Source organism: Geotrypetes seraphini, chromosome 2, assembly GCF_902459505.1.
Source record: "Geotrypetes seraphini chromosome 2, aGeoSer1.1, whole genome shotgun sequence".
Classification (NCBI taxonomy): Eukaryota; Metazoa; Chordata; class Amphibia; order Gymnophiona; family Dermophiidae; genus Geotrypetes; species Geotrypetes seraphini.
Genome location: NC_047085.1, coordinates 436,693,731 through 436,710,556, shown reverse-complemented (window position 1 = coordinate 436,710,556; position 16,826 = coordinate 436,693,731).

Genomic DNA, 16,826 nt, shown 5'->3' with positions numbered 1-16,826 from the left:
TGGAGGAAAAGTCCATAGTCTGTTATTGCCCTGGATCGTTAGCATGGAAAGCACAGTTACTTACCGTAACAGGTGTTATCCAGGGACAGCAGGCAGATATTCTTTACGCATGGGTGACGTCACCGACGGAGCCCTCGGTACGGACCTTTTTACTAGAAAGTTCTAGTTGGCCGCACCGCGCGTGCGCGAGTGCCTTCCCGCCCGACGGAGGAGTGCGTGGTCCCCAGTTAGTATAAGCCAGCTAAGAAGCCAACCCGGGGAGGAGGGTGGGACGTAAGAATATCTGCCTGCTGTCCCTGGATAACACCTGTTACGGTAAGTAACTGTGCTTTATCCCAGGACAAGCAGGCAGCATATTCTTTACGCATGGGTGACCTCCAAGCTAACAAAGAGGGAGGAGGGATGGTTGGCCATTTAGGAAAATAAATTCTGAAGTACAGATTGGCCGAAGTGCCCATCCCGTCTGGAGAAAGCATCCAGACAGTAGTGAGTAGTGAATGTGTGAACTGAGGACCAAGTGGCCGCCTTGCAGATTTCCTCAATGGGTGTGGAACGGAGGAAAGCAACAGAAGCGGCCATAGCTCTCACCCTGTGGGCCGTGACAGCACCGTCCAGTGACAGACCGGCCCGAGCATAACAGAACGCGATGCAAGCTGCAAGCCAGTTGGATAGCGTCCGTTTAGAGACCGGTCGACCCAAACGATTCGGGTCGAAGGTCAGGAAGAGCTGAGGGGACAAGCGGTGAGCCCTTGTACGATCAAGATAGTAAGCCAGGGCACGCTTGCAATCAAGACTGTGCAATGCCTGTTCCCCGGGATGTGAATGAGGTTTCGGGAAGAAAACAGGCAACACAATGGACTGGTTGAGGTGAAAAGCTGAGACCACCTTGGGGAGGAACTTTGGATGGGTGCGCAGAACCACCTTGTCATGGTGAAAAATAGTGAACGGTGGATCGGCAACCAGTGCATGAAGCTCACTAACCCTCCTGGCAGAGGTGATGGCAATGAGGAAAAGCACCTTCCAAGTCAAAAATTTGAGCGAAGTTGTGGCAAGTGGCTCAAAAGGAGGTTTCATGAGGGCAGACAAAACCACATTCAGGTCCCAGATGACCGGAGGAGGCTTCAGAGGTGGTTTGATGTTGAAGAGGCCCCTCATGAATCGGGAAACCAGAGGGTGAGCCGTGAGGGGTTTTCCTAGGACAGGCTCATGAAATGCCGTGATGGCACTGAGATGGACTCTGATTGAGGTAGACTTGAGGCCTGCGTTGGACAGGGAGAGCAAGTAGTCCAGAACAGGTTCCACCGGTAAAGAGGTGGGATCGTGATGATGACGGAGGCACCAAGAGGAGAACCTGGTCCACTTCTGATGGTAACATTGGAGGGTGGCAGGTTTCCTGGAGGCGTCCAAAATGAGACGGACAGGCTGAGATAGATTTCCTGGAGAGGTCAGCCCGAGAGAAACCAAGCTGTCAGGTGGAGCGAAGACAGATTGGGATGTAGTAGAGACTGATGCTGCTGTGTAAGTAGAGTAGGAAACACAGGTAGAGGAATGGGCTCCCTGGAGCTGAGCTGAAGCAGGAGGGAGAACCAGTGTTAACGAGGCCACCGGGGAGCTATGAGGATCATGGTGGCTCCGTCCCTGCGGAGTTTGGATAAAGTCCGCAACATCAGAGGTAGAGGAGGAAAGGCATAGAGGAACCGATCCGTCCAATCGAGAAGGAATGCATCCGGTGCCAGACGGTGAGGAGAGAAGAGTCTGGAGCAGAACTGGGGCAGCTGATGGTTGTGAGGGGCTGCAAACAGGTCCACTTGCGGAGTGCCCCAGCGAGCAAAAATGGAGAGGAGCGTGGGAGGATCCAAAGTCCACTCGTGAGGTTGCAGGATGCGACTGAGATTGTCGGCCAGGGAGTTCTGTTCGCCCTGGATATAGACAGCCTTGAGGAAGAGACTGCGGGCCGTGGCCCAGGTCCAAATGCGAAGAGCCTCCTGACAAAGGAGGCGAGATCCGGTGCCGCCCTGTTTGTTTATGTAGTACATGGCGACTTGGTTGTCTGTGCACAGGAGCAGAACCTGAGGACAAAGAAGGTGCTGGAAGGCCTTGAGAGCGTAGAACATGGCTCGTAGTTCTAGGAAATTGATGTGATGTAGACGCTCCTGTGGGGTCCAAAGACCTTGGGTGCGTAGGTCTCCCAGGTGAGCTCCCCATGCATAAGGGGAGGCATCCGTGGTGATGATCATGGAATGTGGGGGCAGATGAAAAAGAAGGCCCCTGGAAAGATTTGAGGAGTTCAACCACCATTGTAGAGATCGCTGAAGAGACGATGTCACAGAGATGGGATGAGAAAGAAGATTCGAGGTCTGTGACCACTGGTTGGCCAGAGTCCATTGAGGTGTCCTGAGGTGGAGTTGTGCCAGGGGAAGCACATGCACCGTCGAGGCCATGTGTCCCAGGAGGACCATCATCTGTCTGGCAGAAATGGAGTGATGAAGGAGCACCTGACGACACAGGCGGAGCAGATTCCGCTGTCGGTCGGAGGGGAGAAACGCCCTCATTAGCGTGGTGTCGAGAACTGCTCCAATGAATTGAAGGCGCTGTGTGGGAAGCAGATGCGACTTGGGGTAGTTGATCTCGAACCCCAGAAGATGTAGGCGAGAGATGGTATGATGAGTGGCTTGTAGCACAAGCGGAGACGTAGGTGCTTTCACCAACCAATCGTCCAAGTAGGGAAACACCTGGAGGTTGTGAGACCTGAGGAAGGCCGCCGCCACAATGAGGCATTTGGTGAACACCCTGGGTGATGAGGCGAGGCCAAAAGGTAGCACTTTGTACTGATAATGGCGATGGTGCACCTGGAATCGCAGGTAGCGACGTGAGGTTGGATTGATTGGGATGTGAGTGTAGGCCTCCTTGAGGTCCAGGGAACATAGCCAGTCGTTCTGAGAGAGATGAGGGTAAAGCGTGGCAAGGGATAGCATTCTGAACTTCTCCTTGACTAGACACTTGTTGAGGTCCCTGAGATCGAGAATGGGACGTAGGTCTCCTGTCTTCTTTGGAACTAGAAAGTAACGGGAGTAGAATCCCCGGCCTCTTTGTTCCAGAGGTACTTCTTCGATGGCATTGAGGAGAAGGAGGGATTGGACCTCCCGCAGGAGGAGGGGGGTTTGAGTTGAAAGAGAAGCAGACTCTACGGGAGGATTGTCTGGTGGAAGAGTCTGGAAGTTGAGAGAGTAGCCGTGGCGGATGATGTTGAGGACCCACTGGTCCGATGTGATGACCTCCCAACGGCTGATGAAGATGTGGAGCCTGCCTCCGATTGGCTGAGGAAGAGGCAATGAGGGTGGAAGACTGGCTAAGCCCTGGAGAGAGGAGTCAAAAGGGCTGAGAAGGTTTGGCAGGAGGAAGAGGCTTGGCCGGTTGATTAGACTGGGCACGAGCCTGGGTGTGTTGGTGTTGGCGGGCCCGCCTAGGTTGCTGTGAAGGTGGGTTGAGCGGCCTGGCGGAGAACCTGCGTTGATATGAGGTCTGTGGTCTGTAAGGACGAGCAGGAGGAGCCTTTTTCTTTGGTTTAATGAGAGTATCCCATCTGGTCTCATGGGCGGAGAGTTTCTGTGTGGTGGTATCCAGGGACTCTCCGAATAATTCGTCTCCCAGACATGGGGCGTTGACTAGTCGGTCTTGATGGTTGACGTCCAGATCAGAGACCCTGAGCCAGGCCAGGCGGCGCATAGCCACAGCGATGGCAGATGCACGGGAGGTGAGCTCAAAGGAGTCATAGATAGAGCGCACCATAAATTTTCTCAGTTGAAGCAGGCTGGAGATGTGCTGCTGGAAAAGTGGAACCTTGTGCTCCGGCATGTACTTTTGCATGGCGGAAAGTTGCATTACCAGATGTTTCAGGTAGAATGAAAAATGGAACGAGTAGTTGTTCGCCCTGTTGGCAAGCATGGCATTCTGGTAGAGCCGCTTGCCAAACTTGTCCATAGTTTTGCCCTCTCTGCCAGGAGGGGTGGAGGCATAAACACTGGAGCCCTGAGTCTTTTTTAAAGTGGACTCTACCAGGAGAGACTCATGAGGCAGTTGGGGTTTATCAAATCCTGGGATTGGTATAACCCTATAGAGGCTGTCCAATTTACGGGGGGCCCCAGGGACAGTCAGTGGGTTCTCCCAATTTTTATAAAAGGTTTCCCGTAGGATATCATGCACGGGCAACTTTAGGAACTCTTTGGGAGGTTGATCGAAATCCAATGCCTCCAGGAAAGCTTGTGACTTCTTAGAGTCAGATTCCAGTGGCAAAGATAAGGCCCCCGACAACTCCCTGAGGAATTTAGAGAAGGAAGATTGTTCAGGTTTAGATGTGGTATCGGGTGCCGAAGGCTCTTCGTCCGACGACGATGCATCCTCCTCGGTACCGGGAGGGGATTCTTCCCATAGGTCCGGGTCTCTGACATCGGTGTGTGCGTGTCGAGAGACCGGAGTGGAAGGCTCGGTATGGTGAGTTTTAGACAAAGACTTGCCTGAGCGTACCGAGACGTTACCGGGTGATGAAGACCTGTGTCTGTCTCGGTCCCGGGAAGTACGGTGCCGGTCAGGGTCGTGGGAAGACCGGTGCCCTGCTCGGTCCCGAGGAGGATCGGTCGTCGTCAAGGCGATAGTCTCGGCATGGGAATGGAGATGTGGTGCCGAGAGAATGGGCATGGAGGAGTCCATAGGTACCGATGGAGTGGATACCGGTTGGACGGTGTGGGGCTCGGGCCGGTCTGGTACCGAGAGCAGCGGTGCCAAGATAGAGGGTAAGAGCTGCTGAAGTTGCTGATGGAGTTGTTCCTGCAACTTGTCCTGGAGGATGGCCGCGATGCGGTCATCCAGGGGAGGCACCGGAACCACTTTTTTCTTCTTTGGTTCCATGGGTGCCGCTCTACACTCCGGCGATGAGGAGGCCGATGACGAGGCACTCACCGATATCGGAGTGGAGCGTTTTTTGGTTCGGCGTGGAGCCGAAAGGACTGGTGTCGCCCCCGAGGTGGGAGGGCGCTCAAGGGTGGAAGGCTTCTTAGCCGGCTTACCTGGCGCCGGAGGCGCCGATGTCGTCTCAGGCGTCGTCGAAGTGGTCGGTGCCGATTTCGACGGTGCCGCAGATGAAGAGGTCGAATCCATAGTCGGGCCGGTGCCGAAAAGTAGATTTTGTTGGATTTGATGATTCTTCAAAGTGCGTTTTTTAAGAGTGGCACAGCGGGTGCAGGAGTCCGCCCGATGCTCCGGTCCCAAGCACTGCAAGCACCAGTTGTGTGGGTCAGTGAGGGAGATCGGGCGTGCACACCGCTGGCACTTCTTAAAACCGGGCTGCGGGGGCATGAATGGGAACACGGCCTCCGCAAAATCAAACCCCGAGGCCTGGATCGTGACAACAGGCCCCGCCGGGGCAGGAACGAAAAATAAAGCAAAAAGAAAAGATTTTTTTTTTTTTTGTAAATTGAAAGAAAAAAGCACCCGAAGGTGAATAAACCGAAAAAATAACGCGAGCGGGAAGGCAAAAGGAGGATTTCAACGACGTTGAAAAACACACGTCTTCTTCGCTCCGCGGAAACGAAGAAACTGGGGACCACGCACTCCTCCGTCGGGCGGGAAGGCACTCGCGCACGCGCGGTGCGGCCAACTAGAACTTTCTAGTAAAAAGGTCCGTACCGAGGGCTCCGTCGGTGACGTCACCCATGCGTAAAGAATATGCTGCCTGCTTGTCCTGGGATAATATTGCTATTCCTTGGGGTTTTGACAGGTATTAGTGACCTGGATTGGTCACCGTGAGAACAGACTACTGGGCTTGATGGACCATTGGCCTCATCCAGTATGACTATTCTTATGTTCTTATCTAATGTACCTGGGGCAATGGGGAATTAAGTGACTTGCCCAGGATCACAAGGAGCAGTTTGGTTTTTTATATCATTCATTTTCTAATTAGAGATCCTCTGTGTTCATCCCATGCCTTTTTTAAATTCCGTCACCGTTTTTGTCTCTACCACCTCCCTCGGAAGGGCATTCCAGACATCAATCACCTTCTCCGTGAAAAAGAATGTCCTGACATTACTCCTAAATCTACCTCCCAGCAACCTCAATGTATGTCCTCTAGTTTTTCTCTGGATAAGATTTGTTTCTATGTTAATACCTTTCAAGTATTTAAACATCTGTATCATATCTCCCCTGTTTCTCTTCCCCTCTAGGGTAAATACAAACAAGCAATGATTGGGATCATAGATTTAATAGGTATTTTTATTTCACTCCAGAAGTTTTGAATGTTCAGGCAAACGTAAAAGGATACAGGTTAGCCTCCTTCTGTTTCTGTACACCCTACAATGTTGATCAGAATGAGATTTGATTGCCAACATTCTGACTAGGGTGAGTAAGGCCCTTGCTGGAATATAGGAAAGCTTTCCAGCCCTGTCCTGGAGGCATACCTAGCCAAGCAGTCTTTTAGAATCTGTTTAGCCTGCATTGCCTTCATAGCATCTGTCTCATGAATACATATTGTGGATATCCTGGAAAACTAACTGGCTAAGGTTGCTTCCAGGTCAGGGTTGGAAAAATGGCATTGCTGTTCCAGGATCTGAGTCCCTACTGAATATTTCCAAACTGATCTCTGTCCTCTAGATCTAAAATGCAGCCTAGATTACTCTTGCAAGAGTTCATCATTCTCAGAGGCTTGGAGTCATTAACCTGCCAGTAGAGATTTATCTTCTGTTGACAAGAAAAAGCACCCAAAGAAAAAGCAACAGCATTAAGTGTGAACAGTTTCCTGCAACCCCACTTTTTTTTTTTATATATAGTGAACCCACCACTTTTTACGAAAAATTTATGATCTCCCAATTATATTTTTTAAAAGCTGGTTTATACTTCGCTGCGAGTTTCTGAACATGGGCTATCCTCTGACACATCTTGTTATCCTCTATTCTCTCTGGATGCTTTGTCAGACACAAGACAAAAGAAATAACTCCACTATAGATCACTGAGCACCTTTAGAAATAAACGCTGACAGCAAATCCCATGTGTTCTTAACTAATTCATGAACACCAGCCTATGAAAACTCATGTGATGTGACATTCAGTTACAAATGTGATTGATAATTTAAACAAGTTCAGTTCTGCCCTATGTAAAGTATAGGGGATATTATGATGTCATGTTTTTAGTGATTTACTGATAACATAACATACAGCCCCTTATACTACAACTTTAGCACCTAAATATAATTTATTTATTTATTTATTTAATTTGTTTTCTATCCCATTTTCCCCAAAGAGCTCAAAACAGGTTAAAGGTTAAACATACATAATATACAGTTAACAGGTTATAATTTGCACTGGATTTATCCTAATTTGACACTTACTAGGGATCTAATACCAGTATACATAATATGCAGTTTACAGGATAAATTTGACAGTTACAGTGCAAGATTTATCAATATAAATTTTTATCCTAATGTGTCACATAATCAATAATGAAAAAGAGGGAGATACAGCCTTATATATATGAAAAATCAAGAGAAAACGTACTGTGTGTTCGTTTACCAGAAAAACCCAACCATACCCAATCATCAAACAAAAAGCAGACAGAAAAATATAATAATAATAATAATAAATATAGAAAAACCGGCCTCATCCATGAGTAGCCAGGACTAAACAGTACCCTAAGCCACTTGTATCATCACTGGTCCAAAAAAAAACTCCATACATTTATATTATTGCAATCAATCTTTCATTTCATAAACTAATTTTCAAAAGTTCATTTTCTGTATATCAAATTTGTGTGAATAAAAGGTTAATTCTGTGTAAAACAAGTTGTAATGGCTACAGCTAGAAGTGCAAAAATTATTTCAAATTCATGTCAAAGCATATAAAGCTCTTGAAATTCAATATAAACAGCTGGGGAATAAGGTCAAAAATGTGTTCCTGAAGGTCCAAATGATGAATACAACAGGTAAAGGAACCAAAACTTATGCTTCAGATACCTTATTAACCTTGAGTGGTGCTCAGAAACCAAGATGGCATGTGAAAAACTCAAAACTGGGGATAAACCCCTAAAGAGATTCTTGTGATATCTATCATTGCACCAGTGTATGGTATAAAGGTACTGTAAAATCTTTGTAAACTATGTTCGTAGCTGGTAATATATCCAAAAATTGAATTGTCCAAAACGGCTTTAAAGAGAATAGCTAAACAGCTTAATGAATAAACTTAGCTTGAATGTTCAACCCGCGATGGTTCAGCTGGGTTCTGACGCGTTTCGCCCCTATGGCTTCATCAGAGAACCCGCCTAGCTAAAGATGAACACGAATTCAAAATCAGTCCTGTGCTGAAACAATGATTTTCAATCACAGGAAATTGAAAATCATTGTTTCAGCACAGGACTGATTTTGAATTCGTGTTCATCTTTAGCTAGGCGGGTTCTCTGATGAAGCCATAGGGGCGAAACGCGTCAGAACCCAGCTGAACCATCGCGGGTTGAACATTCAAGCTAAGTTTATTCATTAAGCTGTTTAGCTATTCTCTTTAAAGCCGTTTTGGACAATTCAATTTTTGGATATATTACCAGCTACGAACATAGTTTACAAAGATTTTACAGTACCTTTATACCATACACTGGTGCAATGATAGATATCACAAGAATCTCTTTAGGGGTTTATCCCCAGTTTTGAGTTTTTCACATGCCATCTTGGTTTCTGAGCACCACTCAAGGTTAATAAGGTATCTGAAGCATAAGTTTTGGTTCCTTTACCTGTTGTATTCATCAAAGCATATAAAGCATCATGTGAGGATTTTGGCATAACTTATCTCGAGGAACGCTTCTCTCAACACAGGTAGTCTTTTCATCCAATATATCAGAATACTTATACTTGTTCCCCAGTACTTGTTCCCGACAGAAAGCACTTCTGTTTCGCCCTATCAGGGCTATTTCAGGGGAAAAGTTCAGTGAAGTTTGCTTAGCATTGCTCTCCCTAAACACTTTCACAAGATAAGCAAGGGCAAAACAGAAGTGCTTTCTGTATTGGATGAAAAGACTACCTGTATTGAGAGAAGCGTTCCTCGAGATAAGTTTTGCCAAAACCCTCACTTGCTTTATATGCTTTGACATGAATTTGAAATAATTTTTTCATTTCTAGCTGTAGCCATTACAACTTGTTTTACACAGAATTAACCTTTTATTCACACAAATTTGATATACTTGACAGAAAATGAACTTTTGAAAAGTAGTTTATGAAATGAAAGATTGATTACAATAATACACATGTACAGAGTTTTTTTCGGACCAGTGACGATACGAGTGGCTTAAGGTACTGTTTAGTCCCCGCTACTTGTGGATGAGGCCCGTTTTTCTATATTTATTATTATTATATTTTTCTGTCTTATTTTGTTTGATGATTAGGTTTGAGTGGGGTTTTCTGGTAAACAAACACACAGTATGTTTTCTCTTGATTTTTCACATAATCAATATGCATTAATAGTTCTTTGCAATCTAATCAGCCTTAGGCAGGGAAGTTAGGTGAAGAGGTGTGTTTTTATTGCTTTTCTAAAGTTGAGGAGTCCTTTAAGGGATCTGATCTATGGGGGCAGTTGATTCCAGAGACTCGGTATAAAGTGGGAGTAGGAACGTCGTTTGGCGGTTTGCAGTTGAAGGGCATAACCAGGGGGGTATTGTGAGGCGTATTTCATCCTGGGAGTGGAGGGACCTGTTTGGCATGTCGTGCTAGGTTTTGAACACTAGCATCAGGCTCTTGAATACACAACGTTTGGCTCTGGGTAGCCGATGAGCCAACAATAGAGCCTGGGAGACAGGGTTGCGGGCATGCATAAGTGGTTTGTACATGCCCAACAATATATGAGTGAGCAAGTCAAATATCCCCGGGTTCTATATATGAGTGGTGCCCAAAGTGCCAATCCAAGATGTGTACCCAAATAAATTGGGTAATGAGTTAATTGGTACCAATTGTCACCAATTTAGATTTGTGCACACATCTTGCTGCACGCTATTCTATAACGATGTGTGCCCAAATCCCATAGCGCGCAACCCAGAAGAGGGCATGATTTTTTCTTTACACTGATTTTTTAGCGTCATGTATTAAATCTAGCCCATGATGCATAAATGCAAGGGGACATTCACAGGGGGAGATGCATGGGTAAGGCACAGGCATTTCACACTTTTACATGCAAATATTATAAAATACTACCATTTACACTCTACATTTAGGCATGCATATTTACATCTGTTGGCATGGCTTAAGTGGGCAAACCTCTATATTGGCATGTAAATGGCAATTTATGCTTGCATTATATAACAGAATCTGGGCACCCAGATGCTATTATAGAGTTTGTGCTTGGCATGCTGCAGTTTGAAGCCTTTAAATTTTGAGGCAATTTATAGATTTGCCTTCAAATGTATAAAATGTGACATCTATAGAGTTTCTATTGTCAGGCAGGCTATAAAGACTTCTCTCATTCTGTGCCACTTTGAAAATATAATAGGAATATTGGATTACTGTAATATTGTACATTTGGGTGGGCTTCGAAAAAATTATCATCGATTGAGATTGATTCAAAGTACTGCCGTGCGCCTGATTTTTAGATTGAAAAAGGCAGATCACGTAACTCCATATTACAGAGAGTTACATTGGCTCCCTATTGAGGCGAGAGTGATGTTTAAGTTCAGATGTTTATATTATAAGGCAGTGCATGATATGGCTCCTGGATATTTAGTTGACCATTTGAATTTTTCTAGTTTGCCATTCCCCATGAATATCAACAAAGTTTGAGTTACCACTGGTTAAAGGATGTCATTAAAAAAGATTTTACAATAAATTGCTTTCATATCAAGCAGCTATCCGGTACTCCATTCTCTGCAGACTATTTTTTGCTTCTACATCATATATGAATTTTAGAAAACAATTAAAATCTTATTTGTATAATAGATTTTTATAACTGACAATTCTTTTTTATAATTCACTGACAGATGTCCTGGTTTTCTGAACTGATTGTTAACTGCAAGGATCCATATGGTTTTGCGGTATACAAATGTTTTTGTTATGTTATGTAAGCCAAGAGGATGTCCTCAGGCAGATAGATAGGCTAAAGAGTGACAAATCGCCAGGTCCAGATGGCATTCATCCAAGGGTACTCAAGGAACTAAGGAACGAAATAGCAGAGTCACTTCAACAAATATACAACCTATCCTTAAAAACTGGAGAGGTTCCGGAGGACTGGAAAATAGCTAATGTCACGCCCATCTTCAAGAAGGGTTCAAGGGGTGACCCAGGGAACTACAGGCCAGTGAGTTTGACCTCGGTCCCGGGAAAGATGATGGAAGCGCCGATTAAAGACAGCATCTGTGAGCACGTCGAAAACAATGGGCTGTTAAAGTCAAGTCAGCATGGCTTCTGCAAGGGTAGGTCATGCCTCACAAACTTATTGTACTTCTTTGAGGGGGTAAACAGCCAGGTGGATAAAGGGGATTCCATAGACATCATTTACCTTGATTTCCAAAAAGCCTTCGACAAGGTACCTCATGAAAGACTGCTTAAGAAGCTATGGAACCACGGAGTGCAAGGGGAGGTTCACCAATGGATCAAAAACTGGCTAGCAGACAGGAAACAGAGGGTTGGGGTAAAGGGCCATTACTCAGACTGGCAACGGGTCACGAGCGGAGTTCCGCAGGGGTCGGTGCTGGGACCGCTCCTGTTCAATATATTTATCAACGACCTGGAGGCGGGAACAAAATGTGAACTCATTAAATTTGAGGATGACACCAAACTATAAAAGCAAGGAAGACTGCGAAGATCTCCAAAAGGATCTGACAACACTGGAAGAGTGGGCCAAAAAGTGGCAAATGAGCTTCAACATAGGGAAATGCAAGGTCATGCATGTGGGGAAAAAGAACCCGATGTTCACTTACAAAATGGGGGGATCACCGCTAGGGATGAGTAACCTAGAAAGAGACCTGGGAGTGATGGTAGACACAACATTGAAATCGTCGGCGCAGTGCGCCACAGCCTCAAGGAAAGCAAACAAAATGCTGGGTATCATCAAAAAAGGTATCACGACCAGGACGAAGGAAATCATCCTGCCACTATATCGTGCAATGGTGCGCCCGCACCTGGAGTACTGCGTCCAGTACTGGTCGCCGTACCTCAAGAAGGACATGGCGGTACTTGAGAGAGTCCAGAGAAGAGCAACTAAGCTAATTAAGGGAATGGAAAACCTCTCGTATACTGACAGACTGAAGGAGCTGGGGCTGTTCTCCCTGGAGAAGCGGAGACTTAGAGGTGACATGATAGAAACCTTCAAGATCCTGAAGGGCATAGAAAAAGTAGACAGGGACAGATTTTTCAAATTACGGGGAACCACAAGTACAAGGGGGCACTCAGAGAAATTGAAAGGAGACAGGTTTAGGACAAACGCCAGGAAGTTCTTTTTCACCCAGAGGGTGGTGGATACATGGAACACACTTCCGAAGGCTGTGATAGGCAGAAACACGTTACAGGGCTTCAAAGAAGGTTTGGATAGGTTCCTAGAGGACAAAGGGATTGAGGGGTACCGATAGGAGTAGAGGCAGCTTATAGGGATAGGAGTAAGAGGTAAGTACAGATAGGAGTAGAGGCAGGTTATAGGGATAGGAGTAAGAGGTAAGTTATAGATATAGTCAGGGATCACTGCTCAGGCAATAGGCCTGAAGGGCCGCTGCTGGAGCGGACCGCTGGGTGAGATGGATCTCTGGTCTGCCTCAGCGGAGGCAACTTCTTATGTTCTTATGTTATTTGACCCATGTTATAGTAACTCAAATGCTATGCTACTCCTTTCATGTAAAGCTTTTTTCTTTGAAACAAAAAGCTACACGCCAAAATTAGACTTATGTCCATAGTTGTTCAGTCCCGAGGAAGGTGTTAGATTGTGAAAGTTAATTCATAAGCAGATTAAAGAGTTAAAAAGAGGTATCATCTTTACACGTTTGTTTGTTTTTAATGATTTACTTTCATTTTTCTGCTTAAGTTATGAGATTCAAAGAAGAGGGATAAAAAATAGTGTTGTATGTTCAGACTCCAGCAAAAGAAAACAAGCTTTTCTCCAAAGGGCGATGGCTAGGCAATAACCTGGTACTATTTTCCTAAAGAGAGAAAGAATTACCAGTCTAATTACCTGTCACAACCACTGAAATATTCACCTCCATGGCCACTGGATGTCAATGTTTCCCCTCAGTCATGCAGTGCAAAGAGCTTTACATGTCAGCAGAAAACCCCTGCTGTTTTGAAATTTGGACTGGCAGAGCTTTATTCACGCTCATCTTATTGTCTACAGTATTGTGCATTTGCAAAATGAATCTTTGGCTATTATTTTTTTATAGTTGCAGATTTAAGTAGCAAATTTAACAAACAATCTGAGCTGAACAATACAGCTGATTATGCACAATCTAGTTTCATTTAGAAGAACATGAAGCATAAATTGGCATGAAAAAAGGAAACAAAAATGTGAATTTGGCTAAAATAATTGCAGGGTTTTAACAAAAAATAGGAACGAAGATACCGCCTGTGTGGTCTCGAAAGCTCATGTACCTCAGCTGCTTCTTGCTGGTCCTTTCTCTCAGCCCAATAAGATCTAGTTTCTAATGTGCTGCGGAATTAATGCATGCTAATGCCAGTAACGTGCATTATTTTATCATTGGTTCCACTGTATGCAGTAGGACCTAGTTACTGTTGTGTTGCATGCACCGTGGAGGTCATGTGTCTGCTGCTCTCTGCTTTTGCAGCTTATTTGTGGGTACAGACCAACTTGCTGCTTCAGCCTCAGAATCTCACAGAAAGTCTGTATTGTTCAAAATATTTTTGATGGAATCTGCAGCTCTACACCACATAATGTCAGACGGTGAACAACTCTGAAGGATACATTTTGGAAAGGTGGTGATGATACAGAACCTCTACTTCTTCACATCAATGCAGAAGTCAAAAGAAGAAGCGACAAATATTATAGGCGACTCTCAGACCAAGACATGACATCATTCAGTACAGTGAGTACATTAATCTTGGCTAAGGGTACGTATTGTGTGTCCAACAGAGGTGTCCAACATGAGTCCTTAAGGCCCACATTCCAGTAACCATAAGTTTCCAGGGGAGCTAATCATGTTAAAAGATTACATCAGCGGGATATTCAGACTTAAGTCTTTGAGACCATTGGGCTTGAATTATGCTATGGAATGGAATATATTTTTGTAATTTTTAGTAAGTTTAGTGCGTTACATATCTACAGTCAAGCATCACGCTAGGATATATGAACGAATTAGCCTTTAAATGTGCATACGCGGCATTTTGTAAATAGCTCGATGCCTTTTTGAGAATCCAGCTGGTCCCTTGCTGAATTCAGTTAGTTCACAGTAAGTGTATATTAGTTGGAATAAGTGTGTATTTTGTGTACACAAAGCACCACTAATAGTTTGTTTTATGTTTCCAGCTATTTTTGATGAACATTACAGCCCTGTAGTCAGATCCCTGATGAAGCCAGTAGTTGCTGTGAAACGGGTCCCATCAAGCATATTTAAAATAAGTGTGGACTTGGTTATCTGTTAAAATTTCATATATTGCTGCAAATAGCATATTGGAATTCCTATAGCAGAGAATTTTTTGAACAGACAATTGCTACACAGTACTCCTCTGAAATTCGCAGGGGTTCCATTCCAGGAACGCCTGTGAATTTTTTAAAACCGCAAATGCGGTTTTTCGCCTGTCAAAAGGCAGAGGAGGCAGAAGACGGTAGCTGGAGAGGCAGGAGAGGGACGCTGGAGCGCCAGTGGGTGAACAAAATCACTCGCGGTCTGATCCAACCGCCTCTTCCTATAGTAAAGTTGGGCTACACCAATCAGGAGCTGCTTTGACACACAGCTATTGATTGGTGTAGTGCAACTTTACTATAGGAAGAGGCAGTCAGAGCAGACAGCAAATGAGCGAGTCTGCAATTCACGAACCGCGAATTCGCAGGGGAACACTGTATATTGCATTGTGTTCACAAGTTTATTTATTTATTTTTAACAAGCTGAAAATATAACACTTGACAGAAAATTAAATAATCTCATAAGAATAATGAACAATAATTATACATAACCAATACCATGATTACAGTCCACAAACCAAAGGAGAGAAATCAATCACTTCCAGGGGAAGTTGGATTCTAAGGAAAAATAAAAACAATTGAAAGAAATACAGAGGACTGTTGGATAATTCTATTATACAGCCTGAATGGTGGTTTCAACAGAAGCTTCTGGCATTCTCATTGCTGCTTTACCTTCCAAAAAGAATTGCAACTGTTCAGGTTCATAGAAGATATATCTATTAGTTTGGTATGTAATGCAGCATTTACAGGGGAAACATAATTGAAAGGTTGCTCCCAGATTTAATATTGATTGACGATAAGTCAGGAATTTTTTACGCCTGACTTGCGTCTACTTAAAGACATCAGGAAAAATTGCAATTTTGCCTCTGTGAAATTCAACATTATCAGTGCTATAGAACAGACGAAGAATAGCTTCTTTATGTGTTCACAAGTTTATTGAGAGGTTTTTCAGGATCAATGATAGAAATCTGTAACCTTTAAATCTCAGATTATAAGTGTTTTATCTGAGCAAGTTTCTGGGATCTTTTTCCTCTCTTATAAATAATAGCTTTGATATGGTCAGTAATTTAGTTTCTCGAGATCCATTTGAGATTTGGTAGTTTTCAGGATTTCCCCAATGAATACGAACCAAATAACACAATTACGGGACATAAATATTACAAATATAGCCTCAATTACAGCGGTTGTAAAATGAGACATGGAGTATGATGGTAAGGCAAAATGTTAAAAATGTTAAGATAATGAAGACTTGATTATTAGGATAAGTGAAGTGATCTTATAATGTTACATTTTGGGATGTTTAGATTGATGTGGGAGTTCTCTCTGGTCGCAGCTCCTGAAGACGCTTGATTGCGAAACACAGTTCTGTGTCAGGCTGGACTGTTTAAAATCTAAACCAACAGTTACTGACCATTTGGAGTAAGATTTGATGAAGCAAGATTTGCTAAAAGATTTGAAGAGAAGGAACTTTGGAAACAAGGATGGTAATCTTGGCTTTTCAGCTAATATTTAGAGCAAGTTTATACAGCGAACATTGATATTTTTTGATGAAAGTAGTTGAAGGAAGAGGGTTCCACGGGAGTGTGAGATTTTATTGGTTTTACGTCCTCTATAATAAAACTCTAAGCGCGCATGCACGCATACAACGGCGTGATCCCTGCCTCCGTGATGTGTGCCTCTATGGCCGTGTTCTATTTGTGGTGCGTGTGGCGGCTTGCGGTGTGTGCAGCGGTTTGAGTGGCGGTGGTGATAGGTGGCGGCGAGAGCAACGGCAGGAGGGTTCACCGCAGAGAGCAACAGCCTGGATGAGGCGGACAGGGTGCAGGTGCTGCAAGGCGTATGGCTGCTACTGCTGTACAGGGAAGTGGAGGGGGAGAGGGAAAGGGGGCTGCTTTGGGGGAGGAGTATGCTGGGGGGCAGACAGCAATCTTGGTTTGCTCTGGAGAGGGGAGACAGAAGGGGGCCATGGAGAGACAGGCAGGCATGGCACAACAGAGAGAAACAGGCAGGCAAGGGGACAGGGAAAGAGAGGGAGACAGACAAAAAGAAAGACAGACAGACAAGGAGCCAGGGAGAGACACAAACAGAAAGAATGACAAATAGACAGGAGGCCAGAGAGACAGACAGACAGCAGCCAAGGAGAGAGAGAGAGAAAGACAGACAGACAGAGGGCCAGGGAAAGACACAGACAGA